Genomic DNA, 12,114 nt, shown 5'->3' on the forward strand with positions numbered 1-12,114 from the left:
GTGAGAATAACCAAAATGGACCGGATGCAACAACACACACGCACAAAAAAACACGTCCCCTTCCCCATACCCCATTACATCCAGCCTTCTCTTATTTCTCCTGCGTTTCTGTTTTCTGGAAATAATCAAATAGTCTGTCACTTCAGCCAGCTTGTTCAAACAACTACTCTATCTGCAGAGGATGAGACTGTCTGAACAAGCACAGTGTATTCAAGGTAATATAAGCGGATTTCTATAGCACAAATTAATTTGTGTTTGAGGACCATTGAAAAGAAAGATATAATGTTAAAATTTTTCCAGTGTTGCTGCATATAAAGGTCCATATTTATATTCGTAAAAGTGTTTTTTGATACAACATTTATTTAAGAGGTATGTTCATATCTGAAAAGACTATAATATTATAAATATTATTTAGCTCAAAAAAGGTTACATAAAATGAGCAGTAAGGATTATCACATGATCATGCAGTATGCTAGGTTCTCTCAGGTTCTCTCAGGTTCTCTCCGGTTCTCTCAGGTTTGTATGAAATTCTTGCTTAGGCAGGAAGTCCTGTGACCTGTGCTCAGCCTTGCCGTTCTCCCAAGTAGTCCGTTTTTAATTTAACATGTAATAATCAAAGGAGATTCTTTGTGTGAACAACAGAAATAAACTGATTGAGAACCCACTTCAGTAGAGTGATTATCAAGAAGTAGCCAGGGCCAAAACCTCCAAATTACGATATAATGCTGTTGCCCTGGCAACAGTATTCTGTGGATTGAAACAATGTGTGAGGTATGCTTTTGGCGCCCTGTTGTCAATGGTGTTGTGCACCGTACTTGCGGGTTCTTGATGCCCCATCGATAATGTGTATGTGTACATTGTTAATAATGTAATACATAATCACCTTGACAATCTCTGACCCACTTTCACTCTGTCAGTGCTGCAAAGTGCTTCTGAAACAGTAGCCAGGCCCGCTGTGCTCTTAAATCAAGGGACCTCCATTTGTTCCATAGAAGCAGTAGATGGATGGTATTAATTATGAATGGGCTTGTGAGTAATAAAACTATTTTATGCCAGTTTTATTTTCAAATTATTTCCCTCAGCCTTTTTTTGTTAATGCACATTACAGGAAATCTGCTTTCTGCGCTCGGTGAGGATGAATGGGCTTTATCTGCTGCCCGTAATGGAAGAGACAAGATGGATGTCCAATATGAGGAAGTAATGGTTGAAAGAGTGCAGAGAGTGCAGAGAATGGCGGGGGAAACAATAATATTTTAAGGAGCAAATGGAATATAATTGGGCGAACGGTGCTTCGTACGGTTTGAGATAGAAATGTCAGGCTGTGGGATTGCACATCAGGTGCACATCAGGTGCCCCTCTAAATTAGCATTTACAGCATTCACTGCATATCAATGTAGGTTTTTAAAGTCTCGGTTAGGGTAGATATTGAACCAAACCTGCTAATCAAAAGGCAGACCAAGAGTTGTTGGCCAAAAGTGAGGGGTGTATTACAGGATGTTGATTCATCCACAAAGTCAAAGCTTAATTGTGTTTATTTATTCATTATTTATTCAAGACCTTGGGGGGAAAATGAGCCAAATGTGAGAGTGGTAATTTTCTGTCTTCAAAGGCAAACACAGGCGTGTGATGAGAGAATCAAAGGGAGAAGAATGATATTTTTTAATCGCACTGTGCGCTGTTTGAGCTGGGCGTCACGGTGCCGTCAGAAGAACAACTGGACCGTCGTTCAGCTTCGGGAGGCTTTGTGTGAAGCCGGACCAGCAGCAATCTGGCCGTTTCTGCCTGGAGAAATTGATTGGCTGTGTTGGCTGATGTGGGACGTGTTATTTGGGGACACTCGGAGGTGGCCTTGCGATGAGCGGGGGAATTTCAGCACGCGCGCCGCCATCGATGTTTCTGACGGCGCGGGCGACTGTGGAGGTCACCGCGGTCCCCTTCGGCGCTGCGTTGGCGTCCTGTCTCTGGCCGTTCGGCCCGTTTGTTTATTTGCCTGATCGCTTTGAAGGCTGTCTTCCCACTCCCACCTTTTCACGCTCTGTCAGCGTGGGGTCCGTCAAAGGTGCTGCAAAATCGAGTTTAACAAAGGAGGAGACGGTCTCTGTATGGCTATAACATTGTACCCCTACCTGGCAATATACACACAATGAGCACGTTATTAGATATTTATTAGACTTCTTTTCTAGACGTATTGGTCTTCTGCTGCTGTAGCCTTTCCACTTAGAGTTATTATGTGTTGTGTGTTCTGCATACCACTGTTGTAATGTGTGGTTATTTCCGTTACTGTCACCTCCCTGTCAGCTTCGACCAGTCTGGCCATTCTCCTCTGGCCTCTCTCATTAACACGGCATTTCTGTCTGCTGAACTGCTGCTCACTGGAGGTTTATTTTTTAATTTTTTGCACCATTCTCTGAAAGCTCTCGAGACTCTTGTGAGTAAAAATTCGAGAACATTACTGTACTTTCCAGGTACATTCAGGAAATCTGATCCTGATCTGTGCCGAAAATGTACCTCCGCCATCACTTTTATTTCTGAGAGTGTCCGGCACTTTAAGCCGACGTCATTAGCGCACGCTGTGACATCACAAACGAGTGCAACCGTCGCTCCTTAACCCAGAAGGTTCTAGAATGTGTGAAGAGGCTGAGAGCGATGGCACCAGCCGATGGGTGCAGAGGTGGACATTCCGCGGCTGAAGTGGTAACCATGGCGCCGGTTCTCGCTGGGCTTCAGTTCTCGCTGGGCTTCAGATGTCGGGATGTCACGCCTGCTGTTTACGCTGTGCCGCCCTGTAGTAGCAGCCCTCGCAGATTCCTGAGGAATAATTAGCGGACCACCAAAGCCTCCTGTTCTCAGAAGAACTGCTTGGATCCTCGCTGCTGTGTAGCCTGGTCCTTTCGTGCGTCAAGGTCCCAGAGCTGTTTGTGGCTCTAAGTGGCTTTTCAAAAATGGACTTTAATCAGAACTTAATGCATGAGTCCAGCTATTGAACTATAGGCCTACTTCCATTGTTAACGTAGTCACGGTTAACATCTTTTTAATTGCGCAGTGTTTACATTCATACGTCACTGAAGCCTTTCATCATGTCACCCTTTTTACTATTGTATAAACTATGTGTAAAACTATTGTCATAAAGTGGCCATTATTTTAGTTGTTATTTCTTTTTAATGTTCTCAAAGCTTTTCAGAAACCTGATGACATATTTATTATTGCACTTTCCTGTTCAAATATTTCCATTTCAGACAAAAAGAGAAAAAACCCAACTCGTTCAATTGTCTTGCGGTGTATTGCACATTGTGCAGTGGGACAATGTCTAGATTAGATATTTATGCATTTATTTTTTTTGTCAGCACGATGTTAACTATCCAGTTTTGCTCATTTAAAATGCGGTTAATTTAAATGGCTAATTAACGTTAAACGCAATTATCATCATGAAGCCGTGGTCCTGTTTTTCTCTGTGATCTCCTCTAATTTGTTGCGTTTGTCTTATCGGCGGTGAGAGGCGGCAGCTGTAGCTGTAGACCGGAGAAACGGGCTGAAAGGATAATGAACATCAAAGGCTGTCAGGCAGCAGCGCCTCGTGCCGTAGCCAGCCACGCATTCGCGTAATGAACCGCGGAAACTCGCCGTTTGTAATCCTAACAGCGCGCGGTGCGCCGGAACCTATGGCATCCATACGGTCCCGGGGAAGCTCGCCCGCTAAGCGCACAGAAAGGCCCGGCCGGTGGGCGTATACGAGCCGTCGCTGGCGCTTCTGGACACGAAGAGCATGATGGGAAAATAATAGAGTGTTGGAATAATTTACATTGGAGTGCTCTCAGCTGGGCTTCCGTCAAACAAGCGCAATCAGCACGGGGCCGCGATCCCCAGATCTGTCCACAGGGCGACTGTTAAAGAGTCTGTTTCAACGGATAGATCAGGGCCCCCGGGACGCGTGTGAATTCAGATGAATAGCGGAACACAGCCCATGGCATGAAATCCATCTGAGATCTTAAACGCTATAGCGGGGGGGAAGGAGATGTTATGAATCCTAACTATCTCCCGGAGATCTGGTTCTGACGCGCTTCTCCGTTCTGACACCCAATAAATAAATAAACAAAGAAATGAGAATTCAAAACTGCCCACTTGATCCCAAAGGCTTTAGAAACTGTGCAATTGCGTTTTCACACAGATACTGTGTTTTCTCTCTCTCTCTCTCTCTCTCTCTCTCTCTCTCTCTCTCTCTCTCTCTCTCTCTCTCTCTCTCTCTCCCTCTCATTCTCTCTGACTCTGAAATTAAATAACTGATATAGTTTTAATGCCACACATTGCCTTCTAAGCATGCACACACATTACACATGAGAGTTGTTATGTAAACATTATGTAACTCACTGGAGGAATATGTTTTTCAAATATGCTGTCAGCTTTGTGTTCACCTATCCTCTTCATTGTCAGTTGCGATATTACAATAGGCAATGCACAATGTAAGTAATGCTTTTAAGCCGTGTGGTTTTTTACCACGTGGGACACGTTTGAGGCGGTTATACACAGAATGCGCTGATGATATTCCCGCAGTGCTTCTCCTTGGTACTGGGAGAAAGAGTAGTTCTGTCATCCCTGGTGTCCTGGCCGACAAATCCCCACAAAAGCGGGCTCTTCATATCTGGCCACCTTATCATCCCATAAATCTGATTGGCTGCCCCGTGCGTTCCCTGCTAGCATCGATTCCCCAAGCCGTCACTGCCAAAGATAATTGAGTCCTCGGCTGACCTACAGTACCTGGTTAAATAAAGGTTACAGCAACAAAAGGTACAAAAACACCTTTTACCTGAGGCCCAAAATAATAAAACATCCCATAAAACGTAGTATAGAGTGCTCATCTAGGATTAACTTTGCCTTTTAGCTCATAATAGTGCACTCTCACAAATAAGGTGAGGCTGGCTACATTAGGAACACATTTCCCAAATGTACCCACAAAGTACAGTGTTGTTCTATGTGGATACTAATACTAATACTATCAGTACCTTTTAAAGCAAAAAAGGTCAAATGAATTATGTATTGCTGCGTTGAGGTACAATTTCCAGTTGAGGTACAACGTGCCTTCTGTATAGGGTACCACCCCGGTGATAAGCGTTTGTACCTTTTTAGGCACTTTTCTATAGGCCTACCTTTTTCCCAAGAGTTAATTTACGAACAGAGGGGGGTTTGTACCCGTCACCTGTTCAGAAGCACGTGTGACGCACTGTTCATTCTACCCAATTAAAACGATTGAGAGCTCACTCATCAAAGGGTTAATATATTTTGAAGCTGTCGCGTTATGAAGCTGCTATTTGTCACTTCTCGTTTGTGTTTATTAACGATATTATTTAAGATATAAAAAGACCAACCTGCGCACGGTGAGCATATTTTCATCCCGTAGCTCCTGTCACATCGCATGTTCGTTGTTTGAGGCGCTAATGTTGCGTTACGATGCTTATTACCGTAATCTCTGCTCGCCGCGGGAATGCCGGCCGTGTCGTCGGATTCGTTCCCCGTGCGTGGGCCACCGACATTCGCAGAGGCAGGGAACGCTGTAATGAATTAAACAGGAACACTGCCGACCTTTTTTTCGTCCTTTTTTTTTTTTGCAAAGTGGGTGGTTAATAAACCGCTCTCCCGAGTCTCTCTCGTTCTCTCCAGTTCCCCCTCCCCTCCTCACCTTCATCCCCTCCTCACCTTCATCCCCCCCCTCACCTTCATCCCCCCCCCCCCCCCCCCCCCCACAGGGAGACCGCACCACATCACACGGAGACCGCTGCCACTCCAGTCCACCCTCCTCCAGGGTCATTACGAAAAACAAAAAAACAAAAACACGCAGTAAGTGATAAATTACGCATTGTTTTGCCGCGGTGGCGTGCCGAGAACTGCCCGCGTTAATTACCGGGACGGACCCGCGATGGTGCGGACCTCAAAGCCCGGCTCAAGGTGACGAGTCTGCATTCATCTGCGGTGCTGTAGAAGGTCTCACACACAGTGAGGCCTCATTACGTCTGACATTGGCCATCCAGGGCCGCGGTTATGCTTTGCTGTCAAAAACCCTTGTGACAGTGTTTATTCAGTTCTTTCCCCACTTAGCCACCAGTCAAAGGAAATGATGTGGTTACAACGTGAAATGTTTAGTGTTTGGCCAACTCTTGATAGATCCTATTTTGATCATACTCTACAGTAGAGTATAGCTACATTTAATCCCCCATGTGATTCACATGCCCATTTTCATAGTTAAAATAACACTGTGCATTTTAATCTGTATTCTCAACTAATACGTAAGTAACATTTAGATAAAAACGTATGGACAACGGGCTTGGACACATAAGGTCGGTGTTGATTTATTTTATTCTTTATTGGTGCGTACGGTTTGCCCTACGATGGTGTGGCAACTTGTCCAGGGTGCATTCCTGCCTCTCGTCCAATGCATGCTGGGATGGGTTCCAGCCTCCCTGTGACCCTGACCAGGAATAAGCGGGTTAGAAAGCATGAATGGGGGGACGGATGCGACATATGGTAGGCTCAGCACTGGGCAGAATAGTATTTTTCATTTGAATTGATTCATTCAGAATTCTGAAGGATCTCCCATTTTCACTACTGTACCTTTTTAAAAAAACTAGGACAGCGAGAACAAGCGATTTGTAAACGTTGTGCGCTTTGTATGTGTCGAGATCCACATCGGAGGCGCCAGTATTGATCTTCAAGGGAAAATAACACACTCCAGAATGTAATGAAATTCCTTATCTACAATTCATCTCCGTGTTCCGGAAGATATTTTCCCCAAAAAATACGGCTATAGCAGAATTGGTTTTCTTGACCAATTCACAATATTTGTGCCATTTTCACAATGGGTGATTCTTTTTTTTAATACATATATATTTCCTTCTACAGCCAATGCATGACAGACAGAAAAAGAGTTGGAAAAATTAGTATTGACAAATATGAGTAATGGCACTTCTTTTTGACAAGTTCCAGCATTTTTGTCCTGATGGGAAATGCCTGATGTGGAAAAAAAATGCTGTATCCTCATGGAACTGGTATACTCATATACTAAGTCTGTCCTGAGTCCATCATACCATCGCAATGGATTTTTCAATATTATTCAAATATAGCACACTTTTTTACAGGTCTTACAGGTTTTTTCCTTTTTACAGGTCTTTTTCTATATTTCCGAGTGTTTTTTGTGTTTTACTTTGTGCTGTTTGCAGCAGACTGGGCGCATTTCTTAAACAGTTGTGTCAGAGGCCTTGCAGGCTATCTTTTTTTTTTTTTTTGCCTTCAAGGCATTAAAACCGAAACCGAGGGACAGAGACTCACGAGCCACTGATTAAATGAAGAACGAATCCCGTCATTCCCGCCACACAAACGCAAAAGTGGAAGCCTCAAATTATTAACGGCGACAAGTTATTTTCCCGCGACTTCTCGCCAGCTCCAGTGAGCAGGGATACTACACTCTCGGTATAAGCGGTTCGGTTGCGAGAAAAACTTCAAGCAGCTCAGCCATTATACTTAGCGCTCCTTTTATCCATCCGCCCCATAATCGCTAAAAACCTCGGCTAGCTGCGGGAGCGGCTTGTGTCTTCCTGCGCGCTCCCGTTCAGCACTGGACAGTTCCCATACTGATCTGCGTCTGTTTGCCCCTGACGATGGTTTCGACCAGGAGCTGTCCACGTGCTGACGGCTCCCCGGTGCGCCAATACTATTTATTTATTTATTTATCTGTTTATTTTTAAATTGTGTTCAAAGGAAGATTCCAGATGAAACGGGTGTAAAATGAATTAAATGCAACCCACGTCTCGATGATTGCTGTAAATCAGCGCAAGATATGTTAATGAGGAAAACAAGCATTAAACATCTCCGGAGCGCCGGTGTCTACATTAAAGGAAAAACAGTGAACGTTAAACCCCTGAGGTGCTTTTTGAAGGATTACAAATTTGAAGCTTTCTATATATACATTTTATTTTCCTTTTCTTCAAGCTTCAGGGACTGTACTCTATATGGATTGACCTAAATTCAAATCGCTGGTGTTTAATAGAGCAATCATTCAAACGTAGAGTGTATGAGAAGCACAGACAACAATTGATTTTTTCCCCCACTGCACATTTGATGGAATAACACAAGCGACAGGATCGCTGCGTTATTTCACCGTAAACTAAAAATGAAATATATTTGTCATCTGAAGATGGGGATTATTTGAGCTCCGCCGTTGCTTGAGTGAGCCGCATGCAGATGAGCGCGAGGTCACTGACAGAGGAGAGATTACAGTCGATTGCAATGAAGATGAAAAATAAAATTATTTGGCTCTGACACAGATATGCAAAATTAAGGGCATGACACCGCGCAGCAGCGGTTGGCTTCTCTGATCGTTCATCATCTCTTATGATTAATCTCACGGCCAGAATTTCGCTACATATATAACACAGCTGTTGTGGCCATACAAACCCTGCCCATTTATATCCATTTGCATAGCAGAACCATTTAGTCAACTGAAAGCAGGGTGAGTTCATTCTGTTCCTTCTGTATCAGATGCTCCTGATTCATGCTGGTATCCAGGGTGGAGGGTGTTAAAATAGTCACTGGCTCTCCTGCAGTACTGTGTGGCATTTAGGGTGTAAGTTAGTCATGATTAGTGACTCCAAATTTGAGGGACAAAGAACAGGGAAAAACATTCAAAACTAGAAGATGGCACTAGTAGAGTGCATAACTGCACAATTCCACTTCTACATGTTACATATTCACAGAAAGTTAATAATTTCTTCCTTACCCTTCACATCAGGAAATTATCATCCATTGTCAAATCGGATATGATATCTACCCGTTTCAATTCTGTCCATCTTAAGAATTTTAGTCTGGTATCGCAGCGCAACATTGCCAATCAGCACTCTATTTGTTCAGTTGTTTCAACACCCCCATGCATCCTACACAGTTTTGTGGTGGTACAGGAATCCGTTTGGAAATTATATGCCTTTTTTTTTTTTAAGCCATGCCCACTGCCCTGCCCCGCCCCTCTGGCCAATCAGTGTGAAAAGCTATCTGCCTCTTCCTGGCCTCGTGACCAAGCATTCCGCTAAATTTCATACAAATCCGTTCATAACTTCTGGAGATATTCTGCTAATGGAAACAGACAGACAGACAGACAGAGGGAATGGGGTTAAAATGTAACCCCCTATGAACTCTGTTGGCAGAGTTCAATTCTTGCCCTCAAAGGTATTTACTGTAGTAACTGAAGACGGAAATACTGAATAATCTTACAAGGCCGTACTGTTATCTGAGTAATTGATTGTAATCTGATGAATTGTACCTTTGTTTCTACAACTACGGTGGTGGTTGTGAGTGGGTGGGTTCTTTCTGCATATTCCAGAAAAGTGGAAGATCATCCCAGATAGATTTCCCTGATGGATGTCTGTTCATCATGATTTTTAATTTATTAACTCAATAGAGGAAAATAAATAAATAAATAACCCCTTTCGACTTGGTGCATATTCTAGGCTAATTTATGGAAGAATTTCATTGCCAAACTTCAGAGACACAATATGCCGCTTTTCTGCGAGTTGGTTTTGGACTGAACATCCTTGTAAATAACAGGGGAAAAACTCATTATAAAATGACAGAAAGGAAGAGGGCTAGACTCCGTCTAGTGTTCTTAATCATATTATGTTATCATAATTAAATTGTAATATATTTTAATACATGTCTCTATCGTGTTATGTGCCCACATAATACTAATGAGTTCTGCCGACTTTTTAATGAAATCATTAGCGCTGATCCATAAAATAATGATGATGTGGGAATGCTTGTGTTGCAGACCACTGTGTCTAATGAAGGTTACGTTGAGCGACCACCTCGTATGCACAAAACTCCCTGGAGGAGACTAACACAATCAAACCTAATCACATATACACTTTTCCCCTTATTATATGTCTCTTTAATGGGGGTACAAACGTCTGTTGTGGGAGAAGTTTGTCAGAGCTCTCTGGACAACAGGACAGATGGCAGTAGATTAATTCTCGCCGTCTTGCTGTGGACCCTTGGTGGAGCTTTTGCTGAATTCACTGTCTCTTGACTGCCTCTATGAAGATATTAATATTTGCAGAGAGCTGTGCCATAAAATCACGGTGGTTCTTGGACAAGGATTCTGAATTTAGCAAGGTGGCTTTGGGGGGAAAAACTGTTTTAATATTCTGTTGAGAAACTTCTCATTTAATTCAATTTTTTTTTTCTTTGTGGATTAGAGGATGACACATTGCTGGCTCCTTTCGTATAGCCTAGGAAGGATTAAAAGTAAGTCCAGGGATTTCAGATGCACACATGGTGGTTGAAGATGGTTATCGTGAAAGTAGTGTCACACACTGGGTCCTGGGTGGCTGATAGACACACCCAGATTGTGATTGGTCCACCCCAGAATCCACAATCTCAATGTCCCCCTGGTCCCCCCTGAAAATTTCACCATTACCCCCCTTTAGTGGACTGCTGGCACCACTACTGGCACCACCATTGAAAAAGTTAGAAGAATTATGGCATATATTTTATCCAGGAAATGAGTTTGAGCTGCTGCCTCTTTTATATTTCCTTTTTGTTCATCTGGGTTCTGCCATAAAAATGCCCTTTTTATTTAAGGGGCAGGTTCGATTCTAGTGCCGCGATGGAATTAGTTCTATATGCTAAAGTCCAAAATGTATTTGAGGCAGTATAACATGTCATGTTTTCCGCCAGTGTGCCGTGTTGATTTAGCGATCCCAGAAATATCAGTGGTGAATATTGAAAGCGATCCGGGTGACATTTGAGAAGTTAGGCTATTATTACCGTTTGTCACTACCTGGTCCTGGTCTTTTGCAGTTTCATGCCAATCCACTGTATCAGTTTAATCATTTACTCGCTTGCTGTTTTTCAATAGTGTGGAGGGAAATACAGTTTGAAAATAATGTGATTAGCAGAATAGCACATTTAGCCTGGTGCCAGAGATAGGTCGGTTTCAGGCACGTTCCAAGGTTACCACTGCATTAGTTCCACTGGGGTGTCTGATGCATGCGAAGGGGATCAGTTGTATGAGGCAGCCTATAGCCTAGTCACTAGGCCCTAGTGATTGACTGGGACCCAGACGTTTGGTGGGTGCCATTGTAGCCACAAAAGCATCAGTGCAGCTGTTGGGCCCTTGATCAAGGCCCTTAACCCCACATTGCTCCAGGGGGTAAAGGCCCCTGCATCAGCCAAATTACGGTAATGTAATGTACAGTAATGTAATGGGGTCTAGGAGGGAATAACTGAAGCCCTCTTTACTGAGCGTAGTGTTGAATGGCATCTGCAGCGAAAGAGCTCGCTCTCCCCCCAACGTTATACTACAGTCATACTAGTTATTTAGCTGACACTTTTACCCAACACAACATACAGTTTATTAGACTAAGCAGGGGCCGATACCCCCTGGAGCACTGTGGGGGTTAAAGGCCTTGATCAAGGGCCCAGCAGCTGCACTCATGTTATTGTGGCTACACAAGGGCTTCAGCGACCTGCCTTCCAGGGCCCAGTAAAGCTCCTTAGCCACTAGGGTACATGCCACTCTTCCAGGCCCTTTCCTGAAGAGACAGGGAGCGCTGTAGAGATGTGGTGGGCCTACACTTTAGGATATTATTCTGAGTTCGGCGGAAAGGAAAACCCCCCCGAAATAAAGAGCAGTGGGGGTGAGGGTGATGAAAGTTATTAAGAAAACAGCAGGTGTATTGATCATGGCACTGCGTTTATGGTCCGATTATATTCCTAGGTGATGTGAAATTGAATTTCATATCAATCAAAGCCTGCAGTACCGGCGTGCTGTAAAAGCAGGTCTGTCTGGGATTGCGGGATTGAGTCCTCCCGGTTGTCTTAAAGGCAGGTTCGTTCCCGAGACTCGACAGTCAGCAGAGACGGAACGGGAACACCACGTGAGTTTTATCTTTTCCCCGCTTTAACCTGGGGGAGCCGCTTCCCTCTCGTCCGGTCGGATCAGCCCGCGCAGCTTAACCCCCGAAGGACCCAGGTCCGCCAGGGGTCAAGGATGGAAGAAAGATACGGCGGGGCTGGTCTGCTCTGTGCCCACAGTGTAATGGGTCATATTTTAGCCGCTGTGTCTTTGACAAATGGGCA

The 12,114-nt window shown here is 44.0% G+C and overlaps 1 protein-coding gene across 1 annotated transcript in view; it reads left to right on the forward strand.

The window, feature by feature from the left end:
* immp2l (inner mitochondrial membrane peptidase subunit 2) overlaps window positions 1-12,114 on the forward strand; it is a 213,876-nt gene that overhangs the window by 139,179 nt on the left and 62,583 nt on the right. The gene's annotated exons all lie outside the window — the stretch shown is intronic.

The sequence above is a fragment of the Conger conger genome, chromosome 8 (assembly GCF_963514075.1).
Source record: "Conger conger chromosome 8, fConCon1.1, whole genome shotgun sequence".
NCBI lineage: Eukaryota > Metazoa > Chordata > Actinopteri > Anguilliformes > Congridae > Conger > Conger conger.